The following is an 18629-nucleotide window of genomic DNA, read 5'->3' as shown; positions in this document are numbered from 1 at the left end:
CCCTAAGGAATCGAGCACGCATCCCATACAACCCACCAGGAAAACAATTAGTTACATTAAATAACAGGGAGTGTGCAGGCAAGCTGGTGCTAATTAATCATAATGTAAACTGATACTGTAGTACAGAAATATTAACGAACTTTTAAGTCACACTTAAGTTACATTATAATTGACATAGTTGCACACAGCTGTTTTTGCTATTTTCTTGCCTTTCATTTTAAAAAGAAAAGAATGTAATATGTTCCATCCTCTACATGTGCAGGTGACAGCAGCTACCCCTTGGAGCCTTGGCTCATCATCCCTGTCCCCGGGAACCAAGTGACCTCAACCACATGCGTCCGGCTTAATAAGGCGCATTCCTCGGTCAGGTCTGTTGTGGAGCGCAGCATCAGGCTGTTGAAAAACAGATTCCGGTGTCTGCAAAGGCACCGGGCTCTGTATTACCACCTTCAACAGCCACTGCCACTATTTCGGCATGTGCAGTGCTCCACCACATCTGCCTTACATCGAGCGAGCCAGAACCGGAGTCAGGCCCCGACCCTGAAGTATCAGTGTTGGAGTCTGAGCCGAACTCTGAAGGTTCTGAGCTGAGCTCGGAGAGGTCAGCGTCGGCTCCCGAGAGGCTGGCTCCTGCCGGCCCTCCGGTCGGCCTTCCGGTCGGCCTCTCGGACAGGGGAAAGGCTCTGAGGCAGCGCCTTGTCGCCCGGTTTGGAACCCGTCGCAGACGTGCCCGTGCGGAGCGCCACACGCAAGGAGTCTGCTGCCACGACGGTAGTCCCGACCACCAGGGGCACCGTCAGGAAGCCCCTCAGCGCCCTCGCCGCGGTGGTGCCCAGCATGGACGCCGCCAGCGACAGGGAACCTCTCGCCACCACGACTGAGGTCCTGACCACCACGGACCCCGTCACATTCTTGCCCTCAGTGAAGCCCTCCCCGTGGAAGCCGTAAAGTGCACACTTCACTTCCTGCTCCACAGTCATGGCCGTTCACAAGCTACATACTCTCTTCAGCTCCTACACCTTGTGAAGTTCGTCGCACAGCCAGCGTGCTGCCTCCGAATACGTGTCGAGTGCATCGCGGTGATATCAGTACAGCCTTTTTTTTATTTTTATGAGCAGAATTCACGAGACGCAGTCGACAGTGACAGAAATGGTTTGCAAGGTTTAGTTGCCAGACCAACAGGTCATCTGGATTGCCCCTGCAAAGAACTGAGAATTAATTTAGACTACTTCTAGAAAGAAATGCTTGCTTTTGCAGAGGTTTCTTTCTTAGTTGCTGATTGAACCAGGGATATTGTTGTCGTGGACATTGCTTCATTTTACAAATGCTTCAAAGCGTCCTGCCTTCTGCTCCATTTTATTATCTCTTTTATGGCACTTCATCAAAGTTAGGTGATTGTGTTATCTTAAGACAGTGCACAGGTAGTTTGTTTTGAAAATTAATTTATTTCTAAAAGAAAAACCTGTGATTTCATGAATAAAAGTGTGACAACATGGAATGTAGTATTCCATTCATGGAAGCAAAACTGAGCATTGACTGGAACCTTGTAAACAATTAGGCAATCTGAAGTATATCACAGATATCTTGTTGAACACTCTGGTCTTATTTGAGCACAATAGTTAAATCTCGAAAGGAGAAACAATATATATATATTCTCTGACTAGCATACCACCATATAAACACTGGACCACAATGAAAGAATTATCACAGATGTTGCTCCAAACATTCTTATTTGAGCACAGCAATAGCAAGTTTTTGAAAGATAAAAAAACTTATTTCTGACTGAAGATGCACCATATAAACACTGGGTCATTCTGGAGAAATATATCACATGTTTTAAGGACACTATAAAGCACATAGTCTCTAGATTTCATATTGTCAGACATATCACAATGCTACACATAAAAAGCATAAAGGCCAAGTTCAGTGCTTAGGTAAGACAAAATGAATGTAGCTGCTATTGCAACCCATGACTAGACTGCAGGCCTCTTAAGTTCTCAATGAAAAATTTCTTGACACCTGACAGGAATGGAAGAACACTTCCTATAGTTAGCGACGGGTTAAGAACTAAACGGAGGCTCCTCCCACCTCTTCTCACTTCAGCAGAGAAAAGGCTGGAGAGGAGCTTGCTTCCTCTCTACTGTTCGCTCTGCTGAAGTGCGAAGAGGTGAGAGGAGCTTCCACTTCACTGTTAACCTGTTGCCGCTGTTCGTCAAACACGAGACATGGCTTGCTTGGGCATAAATCCGTCTGTTGCCCAGCCAATATTTTCTACTTGCTTCACGGGTCATAGCCAAGGAAAAAGGACTAACCCAGCTCTTGGCAATTCCTGTAATCTGACTATTGCGCCAATCTCATGCTGCAAAATTAAACGGCCGGCTTGGCATGTGGAATTAATAAAATAAATAAATAAATAAATCTAAGGTTCAGTTTGAGGGGGGGCGGGGGTTGTGACCGGGGCTATGGCCACGGCTGCGGCCAGGGCTTCGGCCAGTTCTGCGGCCAGGGCTGCGGCCGGAGCAGCGAGGTGGGCCGGGGCTGTGGCAAGAGCTGCGGGGTGGTCCGGGGCTGCGGGGTGGGCCAGGATGCGGGGTGGGCCTGGGCTGCGGGCTGTTCCAGCGCCCTGCTGGCCAGCAGGAGGAGCAGTTGGACCAGAGTGCTGTGGGTGTTCTCGAGTCCCGAGGCCGTCCTGTCAAGGTTTCCAGAGATCCGTTCCAGGACCTCCAGGAGCTGAAATGGCAAAGGAGTTTCATTACCATTGGCCATCATATTTCCATACACCCACAGTCTGCCAATACCTTGCTCATGCCACAACTGTTTCATTCTGCACCATTGTGGACATGCACTGCTTTCTGTGGCCTCGTGGCAGCACCTTGGTCTGAACCTTGTTAGTTGTAAGTGCGTGTAAGGTTAAGTTTGAGCCTGTACCCGGCCTCGGAACTCCCTCTCCTCTGCAGCCTGGTCCTCGTTCGGCTGCAGAAGCAGGGCCTGCTGCTCCACGGCCTGGATGGCAGCCGCATCGTGCCGCTCCTGCCTCGACTGCAGGGGGGGGGGGGGGGGGGCGAGGCACGATGGGCCGCACCCACCGACCCTGGCCTGTCGTTGCGTCTGCCAGGAAATCGAGTATGGGTGATGATGGTGCTCATACCTGCACCACTGATGATAGGTCCCAGATGCCCTTGCAAGAGAGCCTACCTCGTGAGGTGGAGGGCACCGGCTCGGCTGCCATCTGGCGCCTGCTGCTGCTTGGCCTCTCCTGGAAGGGGAATTTATAACAACTCGTGAGAACACACAGCCTTGTCTGTGCTTCCCATGTGTTGATCAAACATTTTGACGAGCATGCATTCTACTCGGGGGAGAACATTTTGAGAATGCCACCTCAGAGGCATTCTCACTTTCTTTTTTTGACAACGTTTCCATTGAGTACCGGGATATATGGCTAGTGCTAGCACATCATCTTCCCTAAAATTACAAGCAAGACACCATAGAGATTTATTGCGACAACCAGGGGCGAGGTCGCGAAAATGACGCATGTCCGCTTGAGTGTCAAACATTAGATTTCGTGACTACATGGACAGATGCAATATCTTCCGCTAGAGCTCCTAATATTTGCAAAAGGTCAACGTGTTACTTAAATGCATCCTCATTGATATTCCGCGGTGCAGCGCATTGGCGCCCGCTGCCCTACACTCTTTGTTAACGCGATGGTAATTGTTGAAGTGCGTACCTGCTGGTCGCCCGGTTCACCGGGGACCCGCACCCCAGGGGCCCCGAGCGCCGAATCTCTGCCCACCAGCGTCAGGATCCTGGCCAGTGACTGCGCTAGTGGGCGCACGGTTGAGCTCCCACCCCCGGTCCTTTTGTTGACAAAGAAGACAACTGAATAAATTTCATTGCACCATCAGCAGGCTACAAAGATGACCTTGCGGCCTCGTTGAGCTGTGCAGCTCGCTTCCGCGCCTTCATCACGCACCGGGACCAATGCTCTTTCCACTGCTTGTAGCTTTTGGTTGGAGGCCCCAGCGCGTTCAGCCGCAGAGCGAGCTGCTCCCACAGCCGCCCCTTATCGTCCCGCGTCAGGGCGGCGAAGAGGTCAGTGGCATTGCGCGCGAGCGACGGGTGCTTACACATGAAGGAGAGTTGCTCCTCCTTCTGAGCAGCCGTCACTCGCGCGCTCCTCGTTGGTCCCGCCGACCCCTCCGCTGCCCCCGGCACCCCCGGCTCCTCATGGTCCGACATTTTGGTTTGAAGAAGGCGCGTGGCGCACATCCCGTATAATATTAGAACAACTTTCTCTCCAATTAATTCTTAACTGTATTGCAAAAGGACACAAAAAAGCGGTTTGTTTTAACAACGCACCGCAGGTTTTGATTGTTTTTCAATACTTTTACCTGTAACAGAACAGATGCGACGGCCAGCAACGCACAAGATTGGTTGCCGTTCCTTCGCTAAACGCAGGAACTGCTCCCCGCGTCGTAGTGAATCCTACCCCGTATCCCGCGCGTAGGGACGCCTCAGCGAATGCGTAGCTCCTTCCGGTCGTCGGGGGTAGGCTCCGGACGTCGCTCAAACGAGTGACAGGTGTCAAGTTGAGCAGAGTGAGCAGAGCCGCCACGTGAGTGTTGCTAAGATACGTTCCTCCTTTCCATTACGTCACTTTTATTTACCTTTTCTCAAATGTCCAACCTAGTGATCCAGAGTACGGTATTTTGAATAAGGTCTGTTCCGCGCACCGTTTAAGATTTATCGCGTCCAAGTTTGACACGGGTGTTGTTTTTTCCTGTCGTACGCGCTTTAAACAGATGTGTAAAATGGTTAATAAGACTGACAATCTGAGAGGGTGCAATGTAAAGCATGCCAAAAAGTTCGTGAATTGCGAAGAAATAAAGGTTTTTTTCAATTCCACTAAGCTGTGGCAGTCAGTACATTGGACAGACTGGGAGATGCGTCAACCATCGGCTCAGAGAACACAAATTGGAAGCATCAAAGGCTTCAAATGAGTCGTATCACCCGATTGTCATTCACAGCTGTACGTGCGATGGCTGTACTCCTCATTCCTCTGACACTAAAATATTGGGCGGGCACAACAACATATTTGGGAGAGAAATTATTCAATCATTTGCCATGCGGACTGTAAACAACGACATTTCTGCACCTTCATTATCATTGGCAAAGAAAGAGGTCGAATACCTAACACCAGATATGACTAGATTACTGACACCCCACCGTAACGCTAGAGCTTTTTAAACTTTTATATTTTTAGTACATTTCCCTTTGGGACTGCAAACAACAATATCTCTCCACCTTCATTATCAGGGACAATGACAGCGGTCGAATTCTAAGTAATCAGATATAACTAGATTAGTGATACCTTGTCGTGACGCCAGCGCTTTTTAAACTTTTATATTTGCAGTAAATTCGCTTTCCTTTAGAACAATTATCTCCTTTCTCTCTTTGAGAACGTTGAAACTTTTGGGGGTTGGTTTTATCGTTGTGCCATTCTATGTTGTTGCTAAATTAAAGATGTCCTGTTCCCGTCCTGGTCCTCGCTGTTTTATACTTTCAATTTGGTATCTATTAACCAACACGCTCGTTTTGAATTGTAACTTCAATGAGCGCCTTCGTGCGAAACGTTCTCCTCTAGCATATAAAATATGTTATATTTGTATTGGTTCCAAAGTAGTTCACGGGTTATCGTCACATCAAGGTAATCGTATTGGTCCACAAATCTAAGGCGATTCCCAACCTAGGATGTCTCGGGGCGAATTGGTGGAAACAAGTAAACTCAAAGTACATAAACATGTGCCTAAGTGTTCTTCGTGGGATGTCTTGAACGACCGTCGAATCGCATGTTGATTGCCCAGGTAGCACGTGGGATACACAAAAACGATTCTCGTGTATTGTGCTTGAAAATGCTGGATGCTATTGCAACTCCTTTCAACCTGGACATTCCTGGTGACACAATTGAACGAGCGCACATGCTAGGCACATTTTCATTCAATACATTCCTACCAATCATAGTAAAATTCTCGTAATTTAAAACGAAGTCAAAAATTTTATTTTAAAATTCTAAACTCAAGCGCAGCAGCATAACTGCCGGCGAATATTTTTCACCCGCTACGAGACATGCTATGAGACATGCTTGTTGAATTTGGGAAACCACAAAAAAGTACATTTAAATTGCGCTATAACAAGCTCTTTATGAACGACAAGTGTTTTAGTTACAATCCCCTAATCGACAGCGTTTGTGAGCTTGAAAACAGGTCTAGTACTCAGGGTTCTCAAAACCCAGCTGATAACAACGTAGCTGATTTGGCTTCCAACGCCGCGCGATGACGACTTGTAAGGGGCCACGACTTGTCATCGTTTCCAAAACAAGTTCATCTTCTGTTTGCTAATATGCGTAGCATTCTTCCTAGAAGGAACGATTTAATGCTCTGTTTTCGATTCCACTGATGCTGACATAATCGGTTTGACTGAAACCAGGTTTTCGGCAAAGGTTGATAACCGCGAACTTTTCAATTGTAGCAAGCGTTTAAGTGTGTACCTACATAATAGAAGCCATGAGTGCAGTGGGGGTGTTTGATTGCTGTGTCGGACTGCTTTGAATTATCCCTAGTTGATATAAGTAACAACTTGGAAACTGTGTTTGCTCATCTTCGCTTGCGCCACTTAGACTTGATTTTGGTAGCCTGTTATCGTCCCCCATCCAGTGGCTCTGACTTCGTTCAATATATACATAATGCTAATAATAAAGTTGCCCTTCGTTTTCCCAGTTTCCCCGAGTTTTACTGGACGACTTTAATTATCCCAGCATTGTGCGGTAGAGGGAACGACCATTTTGGAATGCTTTTTGAACGGAATGTTACGACTTTTTATATATGTGTCTTCATTTTAATTTTTCGCAACTCGTTACGCAACCTACACGAATCACGTCATCTACATCAAACATACTAGATCTTATTTTCACTATTGTGCCCGACATTATTTATTCTATATCCTGCCTGCCTGGCTTGAGTGAATGCGCTTGAAACTTAAGGTTGCAATGTATCATGCTGTTTATAATAAGAAGCGTGTTAGGTATTATAATAGGGCGGGATTCGAATCAATAATTCGTGAGCTGTGCCTTTTCTTAAGTGGCTACTTGCACCAATTTTCGTATCACTTCCTGGAAGAAAATTGGAATACATTTAAATACAAAGTTCATTCTCTCATGAGCACTTTCATACCGCTGAGATTCGTTACTTATAATTGCCATTCTACATGATTTATTTAATTCCTTAAACGATTGTCTAACAAGAGGAAATATATTTTTGGATCTGCTAAAAGTTCTAATACTCAGCAGTGTTGGGACGTTTTTCTGTCCGCAGCTAGTGCTTATAAGACAACCATTACGAACGCCAAAATTATATTTTTTAATGTAACCTTGCCCTGCATGCTGATTAATAATCCTAAACAATTCTGGAACTCTGTAAATAAGAATGATAAGTGTGCCGCGTCTCTTAGAAATAGTGATGGGGGTGATATTGCTAGCAGTGATTGTGTCTTCAACGAAATGTTGGTGTTGGCGTTCTCTTCCTCTAAGATTTCTTGCATTCCTGATGCTTCTACCCAGGCATAGTTTCCATAGATCCAAGCAAAGCAAATTATTGTGTGTATGTTTATACAGCGGGAAGTTAGTCTGCCTCAGTGGGCGTCTGGTGTCTCAGCTGTAGATGAGCAATTCAGCGAGTGCGGTACAACCGCTAACCTGAGTCTTAGCGTCCACCACGCAGTAATGATACACGACCGCACGCCAGTACGATGCTCATCCAGACCGAAACGGGCAGGGGCAGGGATTGAGCCCAGGATGCTGGGCTTTGCAGCGCAAGCTTTCGCTCCACGTGCTCCAAGCTGGTGTGCGCTAGACCACTCGGCCACCGATCTCCCCCTTAGATCCAATTTGTATTCACACTATAGGCATAGCCAATGTGATTGATACTCTCAAAATATCTTCGTCTTTTGGTATTGACAACACCAATTCTAATTTTTTCCAAATATACGAAAATGTGCAGCGCAATTATTTTATCCACACTTTTTAGCACTCTTTGGAACTTGGTCATTTCCCCGACGATTAGAAGATTTGGGAGGCGATTTCTTGGCAAAATTTAGGTGTCAAACAGACTCCAAATAACTATCGTCCTATCTCTATTATCAACATACCTTGTAAAATTCTTGAACGTGTCATATACTGTCATTTTGCAAACTAACTGACGTAACTGAACTCTACTGCCTGCCGACTGGGAAGGGAGAAACTGCACTCATCCTTGTAAGGTTCGCATCGAGCTGTGTCAGAGCTGGGTGAATAAATCACCGCAATCGACTCCGAGAATTCCCGCCTACGAATGTACTTTCCCGCGTTTTTTTTTTTTTTTTTCAATGAACACTTCTCCCGAGTTTGCAGAGAGCTTCTCTGGAAGGCGAGAGTGAAGGGCAAGACCATTAATTACAATTTTGTTTTGGTCAGGTGGGGAACGATTTATGCGAAGAAGGCCGCGAATATGGACATTGTCCGTATAAACAGAGTTCAGGATCTTGAAAAAGTATGTTAGATGACCATGGCAGTCTGTTTCAAAGGCTGTGAGAAATTTGATGAGTTTGAGCAGTTGCTCACAACACATTTTAAGTCGGTTACCGGCCTTTATATTAATATTAGAAGTTTGAGAAAACACTGGGGACACATTAGAGTGTTAGGTAATAAAGTCTCCTCACGTGTTGACGTGTTTGTTTTACCGGAATCGTACTTTCCAGAAGCTATTTGGAATCTTTTCAATCTGTCAGGCATATAATTCCTTTTGGTTTTGTCGTCAGCTATGCATTGGAGTTGGGATTGTGATTTACGTAAAAAATGTATGGTTGGTTTCAAGACAAGTATTAACTTTTAATTGCGCTGTATGTATTTTGTTAAAACTTGAGAGTTCTAAGTGTTGTGGCTTACGACCACGGTGCTTACGACAAGAGACAGTACGAGGTGCAGCCGATGTAGCTTCGAGACAGAAACGGTTTTAATGTCCCGTGCCCTCGTTTTTTGTCTAGTACATCCCAGGCGCGCGCTCACTTCTTTGCCCGCCGTCTCGCGCTATTTATTGAAACAATACTCAAACACAACACTCCTTCCTCATCAATGTTTTGGCTGACTCACACAAGAATACCTCTCCGGTGGCCTACGTTGTCGTATGCTACTTCGAAGCACTGGTGTGGTGGGTATCGCTGTCTCGGAAACAGGCTCCATATTGATGGCAGCAGGCTCTGTCATGTTTTCTCGAGAACCACCGGACGCCCTTCGTGGTGTTGCAGCCGGAGTGTCGACATTTATTCTCTGTGCAGACGAATCTTCAAAGTGTCTCGGACGGACATCATCCACGTGCACATACCGATGCTGATCTTGCACTATCACGACGTAGGTTGATGCACTTACTTTCTTAGCAACACGTCCCACCAACCATGCAGGATCTGTCGGACGTGATCCCCGGAGGAGGACTTGGTCGCCTGCTTCAAAAGTTCGCCAAGAGCCTCTTCTCATGTCGGCGGCTGTCTTGATTTGTTGCTGGCGATCTCTCATACGCCTCTCCAATTCAGGATGAAGGAAGCTCAGTCGGGTCCTAGGCTCCCAAGAGAGAAACAGCTCGGCTAGAGTTCTCTCGGTCGTACAAGTTGGGGTATTTTTGTATGCAACATGAACTGGTCGACTCGATGTTGCATCGATTTCGCTACACCCGTCCGTTGCTCGTCGATTACCTGCCTCAGGAGGTCCCGCTTGACGGTTTGCACACACCGTTCCGCGCTTCCAGTTGAGGCGGGATGGTACGGAGGACTTTTCGCGTGGCGTACCCCATTCATCGACAGAAACTCTACGAACTCTGTCGCTACAAACTGGGGTCCATTGTCTGTCACTACCTCTTCTGGTAGTCCAAACGCGGCGGAAACACTTCGCAATCTTTCGATAGTACATTTTGTCGTAGTTGAACTCATTAGAAACACCTCTTCCCACTTTGAATGAGCATCTACGAGAATCAAAAACCAGTTATGATTCCGGTAGGCAAAATCAAGATGCACCCTTTGCTATCTGCGCGTTGGCCAACCCCACGTTAATAATGGAACACGTAGTGGCGCGTTCTGCGTTAGTTGACAAGTGCTACAGTTTTTGACAGTGTTTCCGACATCATATGTTATCAAAGGCCACCACACGTGGCTACGGGATAGCATTTTCATTCTGGTGGTGCCTGGACACTGGTGCCTGGACACTGGTGGTGGGTGCACTTTTTTCCTAAACACTTCGGGAATGATCACTCGATTTCCCCATGTTACACACCCATGGTCAACCGACAATTCGTGACGGTGCACGAAGTACGGTTGCAATGCCTCATTGTCCACATGTGAAGGCCATCCGTTCTGTGTGAAAAACAACACTCTTTTCCTCACACTATTTTTTTCAGTTTCTCTCCTAATTTCACCAGCTGACAATGGCACTTCATCCACCGCCGAAAAGAAACTGACGTAGTCTGAGCTATCGTTCACGTTGGGCGAAGGCAGACGTGACAGCGCATCAGCATTCTGAATCTGGCTACCCTTCCAATAAACCCACTTGTAACTGTAGGCAGCAAGTAAGAGAGCCCACCTCTGCATTCTGGCTGCTGACATCGCCGGAATTTGTTTTCCATGACCTAACAGCCCTGCCAACGGCTGGTGATCCAAATAGATGCTGAAATTTGTGCCATACAGATACTTATGAAACGTTTTCAGCCCAAAAACAACTGCTAAAGCTTCTTTTTCAATTTGGGCGCAGCCCTTTTCAGCTTTGCTCAGAGTTCGCGATGCAAAGCAATCGGTTTCTCATCATTCCCAACTCTGTGACAAAGAACCGCTCCCACTCCGTACGCTGAAGCGTCGCATACAAGCCCCAATTCCTTTTTTGGGTCCTAGAACGTTAAGACGTTTTCATGCGTAAGCCACGCCTTACTTCTGTTGAATGCGTTGTCTTCTGCCCTTGACCAACGCCATTTTGTGCCCTTCTGTAATAAGTCATACAACGGCTTCAGCTCGGTTGACATGTTCAGCACAAACTTGTCATAAACGTTAATCATGTTCAAGTTGGCGCGCAGTTCTGATTCATTTTTGGGGCATGGGGCCTCCCCTATGGCCTTTACTTTCTCTTCCGATGGTCGAACTCAATATTGATCTATCACATGTCCCAAGTAATGAACAGACCTCTGAAAAGATCGGCATTTTTCTTTCTTTAGTCTGATGCCTTGTTGGCTGAACCGTGCCAGCACGCTTTCCACCTTTTTATAGCAGTCCTCATAAGTTTCGCCCGCTATTAGTACATTGTCTAGATAGCACGCGACATTTCTCAGCCCTTCCAGTACTTTGTCCATGACGGACTGAAAAATTGCAGGAGCACTAGTGATGCCCTAAGGCAATCTCGTGGACTTAAACAAGCCAAGGTGTGTGTTCACAGTGACCAAATCTTGTTACTCCAGATGCAATTCCAGCTGCTGGTTGGCTGTAGACAGATGAAGTACGGTAAAGTACTTACAACCACTAAGTAAAACGAACAAATCTTACTTGAGCGGAAGACGGTAGTGATCCGTCCGACAAACTGGGTTTAAGGTCACTTTGTAATCTCCACACAACCGGACCTGTTTGTTTGGTTTGGGTACCACTACCAAAGGTATCGCCCACTCACTTTGCAACACTGGTACCAATATTCCTTTTGTTACTAATGATTGAATTTCCTGTTCTACAGTTTCTCTTAGCGCATAGGGCACAGTTCGCGATTTGCAGTAGACAGGTGTGCTTTGTTCCTTCAAAACCAGTTTGACCTGTTGTCCCTTTATCAAACCCACAGCTTCTCCAAAACGTTCCGCGTACTTCTCAACGAGCCTTGCTTCCTTTTCTTCTCTTACGCTGTTTACGCATGATCAGTCTAGCCTCAGCTCTTCTAACCAGTCTCGACCAAGCAGCCGGGTTACGTTGCCCCCTGTTGCCTTAACTACAATAAGAGGAAGTGTCTTTCTCTGTCCATTGTGCTCGACTGGTCCTGACAACTTCCCAGTCACCGTGAGAGAATTCCCCCCATACGTTCTCAATTTAAGGTTGCATGGCTCCTTGGGAATGTTTGCCCAGTACTTCACACACCACGATTCTGGCACTACCAACACGGACGCTCCAGTGTCTATCTGCATTCTTACGAGCTTATCGGCTACTTTAAGATATACTTCATAGTTACGCGTTCCTGTTTCACACGCGTACACTGTGTAAAGCTGCATATCATCAGCTTCATCACTTGCGACGTGTTTAACGGAGTCTGTTTTGAACCTACAAACTTTTGCCAGGTGTCAGACCTTTTTACAGACATGACACTTGTACTTGCGGTACTTGCAGGGCTGTCCAGTGTGTACCTGTCCGCAGTTGGAACATGAAGACGTGGTGTCTCCCGTATGACCGGATGTCTGCTTAGTCGTGGAAGCTCGTGGACCCTTAGTTGACTTGCGCCACGTTTCCCTTTTCTGTTGCCGAACCGCGTTCACGTCGTCGTCTTCTCGTTGGCTAGACGACCCTTGACGACCTGCAGTAGGCTGAAACATGATGGTTTCCTTGCGTGCGAGCTCGATGCTTTTAGCAATGTCACACGCGGCACCAAACGTCTACGTCGCCTTCTTCAACAAGTCGGACTGTGTTTTCTTGTCGATTAATCCCGCGACGAACCTGTCGCGCAAAGCATCATCCAAGAAACTGCCGAACTCGCAAGTCGACGCGAGCCTCTTCAGCTCCACTGAAGAAGTGGCTACTGTCATCTCTTCCTTTTGGTAGCGACGGTTAAACTTAAACCGCTCGGCTATCACCATCGGCCTCGGAGCGTAATGACCTTTCAGAACCGCCACCAACTCCTCCCAGCTTTTCTTTTCTGATTTGATCGGATGGAGTAAAGTCTTAAGAGTCGTGTACAGTTTCTGGCCAATTGCGGTGACAAACACAGAGAGCGTTAGGGCTTCGCTTACCTTTGTAGCCTTTAGGTAGTGTTCGAATCTTTCGATGGAAGATTCAAAATCTTCGTCACCATCCTCCACAAATGGATCGAACCTTCCCAACCCTGGCATGTTGGTTCGTCCTTGCCGTGGCAAGGTGTATTCCTTCCACGATGCCCGCTGCAGTCGTGATGGACGTTCCATAGCTCGCCGCCAATTATGTTGTGGCTTAGGACCACGGTGCTTACGGCAAGAGACAGGACGAGGTGCAGCCGATGTAGCTTCCAGAGCCAAATGGTTTTAATGTCCCGTGGCCTCGTTTTTTGTCTCGCACATCCAAGGCGCGCGCTCACTTCTTTGCCCGCCGCCTCGCGCTATTTATTGAAACAATACTCAAACACAACACTAAGCACTCTCTTGGTCTCTTAGCTTGGTATAGACCACCCTCCGAAAATATAAAATAGTTTTTTCTTGAACTTAAGGACACCCTTTCCGAGATTGATAGACAAGGTTCATTTTGCATAGTAGAAGACATCATTATAGATCTCCTGAGAGATGACAGGTTGGAGGTATGTGATTCCTTAAACATTCTCGCTAGCGTAGGTATTGAAAGTACCATCAGTGCTCCAACTCGAGAGGAATTGATGGCCGGTAGGCTCGTGTCGTCCTGTATCGATCACATTCTAGTCAGGTCGCTTGACGTAATGGTAAAGTCAACAGTAATCTCACAAAAATTGTATGACCATTATTTTGTTGGTTGCCAAATCATCCGGCCCAATGCCGCGGCAGTTTTTTACAATGATTGAAAATCCATTCAAATTACAGATAAAAAATACTCGATAAGCTACTATAGTCCTATAACTGGGCCTCTTTGCCTGATTTTGTCTCTTATTCTGAGGTTTATTCCAAGTTCATGCTTGTTCGCAACTCATTTAAGGCTAAGGCACAGCGCACAGTCGGGGTTAGAAAGTGAAGGCCACAGCACAATGGGTTGAGCCCTCAGATTTTGGCTTCAATCTCAGATAAAGGAAAGTTGTGGGTCTGCTGTAAGCGGGCACCTAAAAATGTAAAAATACGAGCTGAGTTTCGTACGGCTAGAAACAGGGTAAATTCCCTTGTTCGGTCTGCAAAACGAATTTATTTTCAAGGAAAGTTTTAACAAAGTCGTTCTGATATCGCGCGAACCTGGTCTCCTGTAAATGGGCTTCGGGGCTATCAGTGCCGGCGCTCTTTTGATGACGTGATCGTCAAAAATTGTGTAGATAATATTTCAACTGTTGTGGAAAGCTTTAACCGGTTTTTTGCAAATTCACCTGAGCAAACAGAAAGTGTGCCCGTCAAGGAGGCGGCCTTAAAGGAGTCAAATAGTGCGTCGGCTTTTTTGTGCGGCATGGAAGAGGAAGGTTTGCGGGGATTTTATTCAGTATGAAGTGTTCTAGATCTCCTGGAGCTGACGGAGTCACATTCAGTTTCCTTCAAAGGAGCTTTAACTCCTTAAAATACGTGATTGTTTTCATGATTAACGGTTTTATTATGTCGCGGTCAGTTCCGGAAATGCTGAAAACTGCTATTGTTCGGCCGGCTTTTAATGGCGGCAAACCGTCGAGGATGGAAAACTATCGCCCTATATCTATAGTGCCGGTTTCGGGAAATTTTTTAGGAAAACACAGTTTCCGCACTATGTGTAGTTTTTGATGGACAGTTGCCCACTGTTTTCTGATTCGCATTACGAAATTGTTGCGGGAAGGGGGACGCAATTGCTTTAAGATGACGTCGCCGATTATTTGCACTCAGCGGTCCATGATATGTTTTCCTGCGCCCTTTTTTTTTTACATGTTACCAATGCGTTTGAAATGGTGAATTATCCTGTTCTGTTGAGTAAACAATTTAAGCACAACTTCCGCCGGCCTTTTTTTTTTTTAATTGCCCTCGGACATTTTATCTGGTCGATCGCAGCGAGTGCGATTAAATAACAAACGAGCACCCTTTGTTATCTTCGAGTGGGTCTCCCTCAAGGCTCCGTGTTATCGCCTTAGTTTTTTTTTTTTTTAACATTTATATCAACGATGTTGCTTCTGCAATTCCCAATGTTCATGTTACATATAGGCCGATGATACTTTACTGATTTCTTGACCTATCATATTTGACAGCGCACTAAATATACTGCAATCAAGTGCTAGTAAAGCTATAGACTGCTATGCCTCCAATCACTTAAAGGTTAATCCAGCGAAAACTCATGTGATATGTTTTTGAAACCCTTTAAAGCAAGGGTTTACAAACAAACCTTTCCTCTTGCATGGAGCAGGCTGTGTAGGTTGCAAGTGTATTCCAATTGAGTGGGTTGAGAGCAATAAATACATGGGCATCATTTTCGAATCTGACTTGCCGTCGAACATGCATTTGGGTCACCTATGCCGTGTATTGCGTAATGTAGCTTGTTTATTGTACAATATTAAAAATTGTTTGTCCTTTTATGTTAAAAAGAAACAAAAATGCTTGTCCATGCCGTAGCATACAGTATTCACAGGTATGGGTGACCGTGTTCGCACATAGTACGTGGCAGTGGCACTCGAGAGTAGATAGTGTTTTGAAATCTATATTGAAAAGTGTTGCTTACAAGTCGGTTTTTTTCAGGCAGTACAAATATTTTCCGTGACCTGGAAATGCCCGATTTCTATTCATTGTTCAAGCAAACTGTGACGCTTCAATATTTTTGGACGGATAGTTTTAAGCTTTCAAAAAAGCAGTCCCACACTCTCAGGCAGGCCGAGCGTTTCGAAACGCCGCGGTATTTCACTACGTATGGGTGGAAAAGACGAGCTTATTATGTGCCATATGTTTTCAATTTTCTTGCTTAGTCAGTTTTTTTGCTTGGTTCCAAGACAGAAGTTAAAAAAATGGTTCCGTTCAGTTATGCGACACTCAGCGTAGTTTTCTTTCTGCGTTCCAGCGTGTTTTATGATATGAATTTATAAAATATATTTATGAATATTTTCTAATTTATACTTTCGAATTTATGTGCGTGTGTGAGTGGGTGTGTGTATGTGGGTGGGAGGGTATGTGTATGGGAGTAAAAGCGTGTTCCCCGAAGCATCGACGTTGTTCCTCTGTTCGACAATTTCTCGTGCCTCCGTCCCACAAGCCATTGTAGGCTTTGACGGACCTGGTAACACCTGTACTTCGAGTGTTCAATAAGTTATTATTATTATTATTATTATTATTATTTTCCTTCCCTCTTTAAATGAGATTGATCTCCATTCTATGTTGTTTAGTTTTAAAGCAAGCAAGTCCCCTGGTGCTGATGGCATTCGCGCATATGATCCGCAGAGAAATTTCACACGAATTAAGGATGTTCTTCTAGTCATGCTTAATAGCTTTATTACTTTTGAAAACATACCTGATGGCCTAAAGGTTGCCATCGTTAAACCCCTCTTCAAAGGAGGCGCCCGATCGAAAATCGAGAATTATCGCCCTATTTCTTTATTACCAATTTCAGGCCAAATTCTCGAGAAACACCTCTTTCAGTCGATGTATAGATTTTTGGATACAAATGAAATTTTCTCACCCACTCAGTACGGTTTTATTGCTGGAAAAGGCACGCAGCCAGCCCTTGACGATTTTTTTGATAACTTATATTCCCATTTGAAAATAATATGTTCGCATGCGCGCTTTTTCTTGACGTGTCTAAGGCCTTTGACACTGTCAACCACCAATTGCTCCTAAGGAAATTACATCGCCTGGGTTTTTGTGGACCTTTTTATTCCTTACTAAAAAACTTCCTTTCTCACCGTTCTCAACTCGTGTGAATCGGTGGCTTTAAGAGTTCTCTTCTTTCTCTTAAGGCGGGGGTGCCTCAAGGTTCAGTGTTATCACCTCTACTTTTCAACATTTTTGTTAATGACATGGCTAGTGTCGTCAGTGGATGCACGCTCCACCAATACGCCGACGATACCCTTCTTGTGTCGCGTCATATTAATTTCCATGACTCTTTCAAAACACTTGAAGAGAATGCTACCCATATAATGGACTGGTTTGCTGAAAACATGATGGACATTAATAAGTCTAAAACAAAGCTAGTTTATTTTCGTAATCCTCTCAAAAGCCACCCTACTAATGTAAAGTATATTCTTCACCGATCTAAATGTGATCCATGTACATGTATACCAATTGAGTCGGTTAATCATGTTAATTACTTAGGTGTTTATTTTGATTTTGATATGTCGTGGAACACACATATTTCATACTTATGTAGCAAAATACGAGCTGTATCTTGCATGCTTTACAACACTAGAGTCTTTATACCAGTTGGTGTAAGGCTGCTGGTAGCTCGCGCACTTGCTTACAGTGTCATTCGGTACGGCGTAACCGTTTTTGGAAATTGTTCTGGTCGCTTGCAAACCAAAGTTGATACCTTACTGAGAGGAATACTCAGTAGCGTTGCATATAATACACCTTTGTCAACAACTGGGGATATTTTCAAAGCTCTCCAATTGCCAAACCTCCGTTCACTGTATATTCAAACTGTTATATCACGCAACTTTTGGAATAAGGATTTCAAAACACCATCACTTCCGTCTCGCTCATTGCGATGCACCCCTCGTTTCAAGGTGCCACGTTGTGGGACCCGTTATGGTAAATGCACGCGCGATTATTATGTTCCGAGTTTATTCAACGCTCTGCCGGACTCAATCCTGGACATCACCTCACTGAAAGCATTGAAGAAGGAACTGAAATGTGTTGACTTGGATATTACTTAGTGCAAGCCTAGTACCAGTGTGTGCATAGTGAATTTGCAGGGCTATTATTTTTTTCTCTGGCCCCTTCTTCTTCAATGATTCTGATGACATTTCTATGTCTCCTGGCATTTTTTTTTACATTTATTTGCTTTTCTCGTGCCATGTAGTGTCATTTTGTAACTGTGTTTCATTTTGCTTTCTGTTTTTTTATGTGTATTAATTTGCTTATTCACTCACCGATTTTTTTTTCTTTTGTCACTGTCTGATGACAGTTACGACTTTTCCTTCTACTTTTCTTTTCCTCGATATGTTTTCCCAACGTCGTGTTTCCATTCAGTATAGTTCTGGTGAAAATGTTTAGTTTTACTTACTTTTTTTTATTTTTTTATTTTTTATTTTTTGCTAAGGTTAGCGGCATTTTTGCTTGTCGCTGATGATACTTTCATTTCCATTGGTCTAATAGTTCTGATGACATGCATGTATAGTTTTCTCTCCTGACAATGCTTTCCTTTGCTTCGTCGTGTTTTTTTTTGTTTTTTTTTTCTACTCTTGCATTTTACCGATCCCATTGTTCTTTTTTATTCTTTTAGGGCGTCATCACACAAGCTTTTAGCTGGCTTTGATGTGCCCATATATATAACATTGCATTTCTGATGGGCAAATAAAATTATTATTATTATTATTATTATTGTTATTATTATTATTATTATTATTATTATTATTATTATATACGATGGAACTGCCATAAATGCCCACGTTCTTTTCACATTCAGCTACTTCTGGGATTGAAACTTTCAAACTGGCTAAAGGTTAAAATATCGAAAACCCAGGCAATTTGAATTATCAATGATACATTAGGTGTTTAGAGGTTAAAATAACAAACGAA

Source organism: Ixodes scapularis, unplaced genomic scaffold, assembly GCF_016920785.2.
Source record: "Ixodes scapularis isolate PalLabHiFi unplaced genomic scaffold, ASM1692078v2 PGA_scaffold5__190_contigs__length_132052651, whole genome shotgun sequence".
NCBI lineage: Eukaryota > Metazoa > Arthropoda > Arachnida > Ixodida > Ixodidae > Ixodes > Ixodes scapularis.
The sequence above is the reverse complement of the archived record's forward strand: the minus strand, read 5'-3'. Positions refer to the sequence as shown.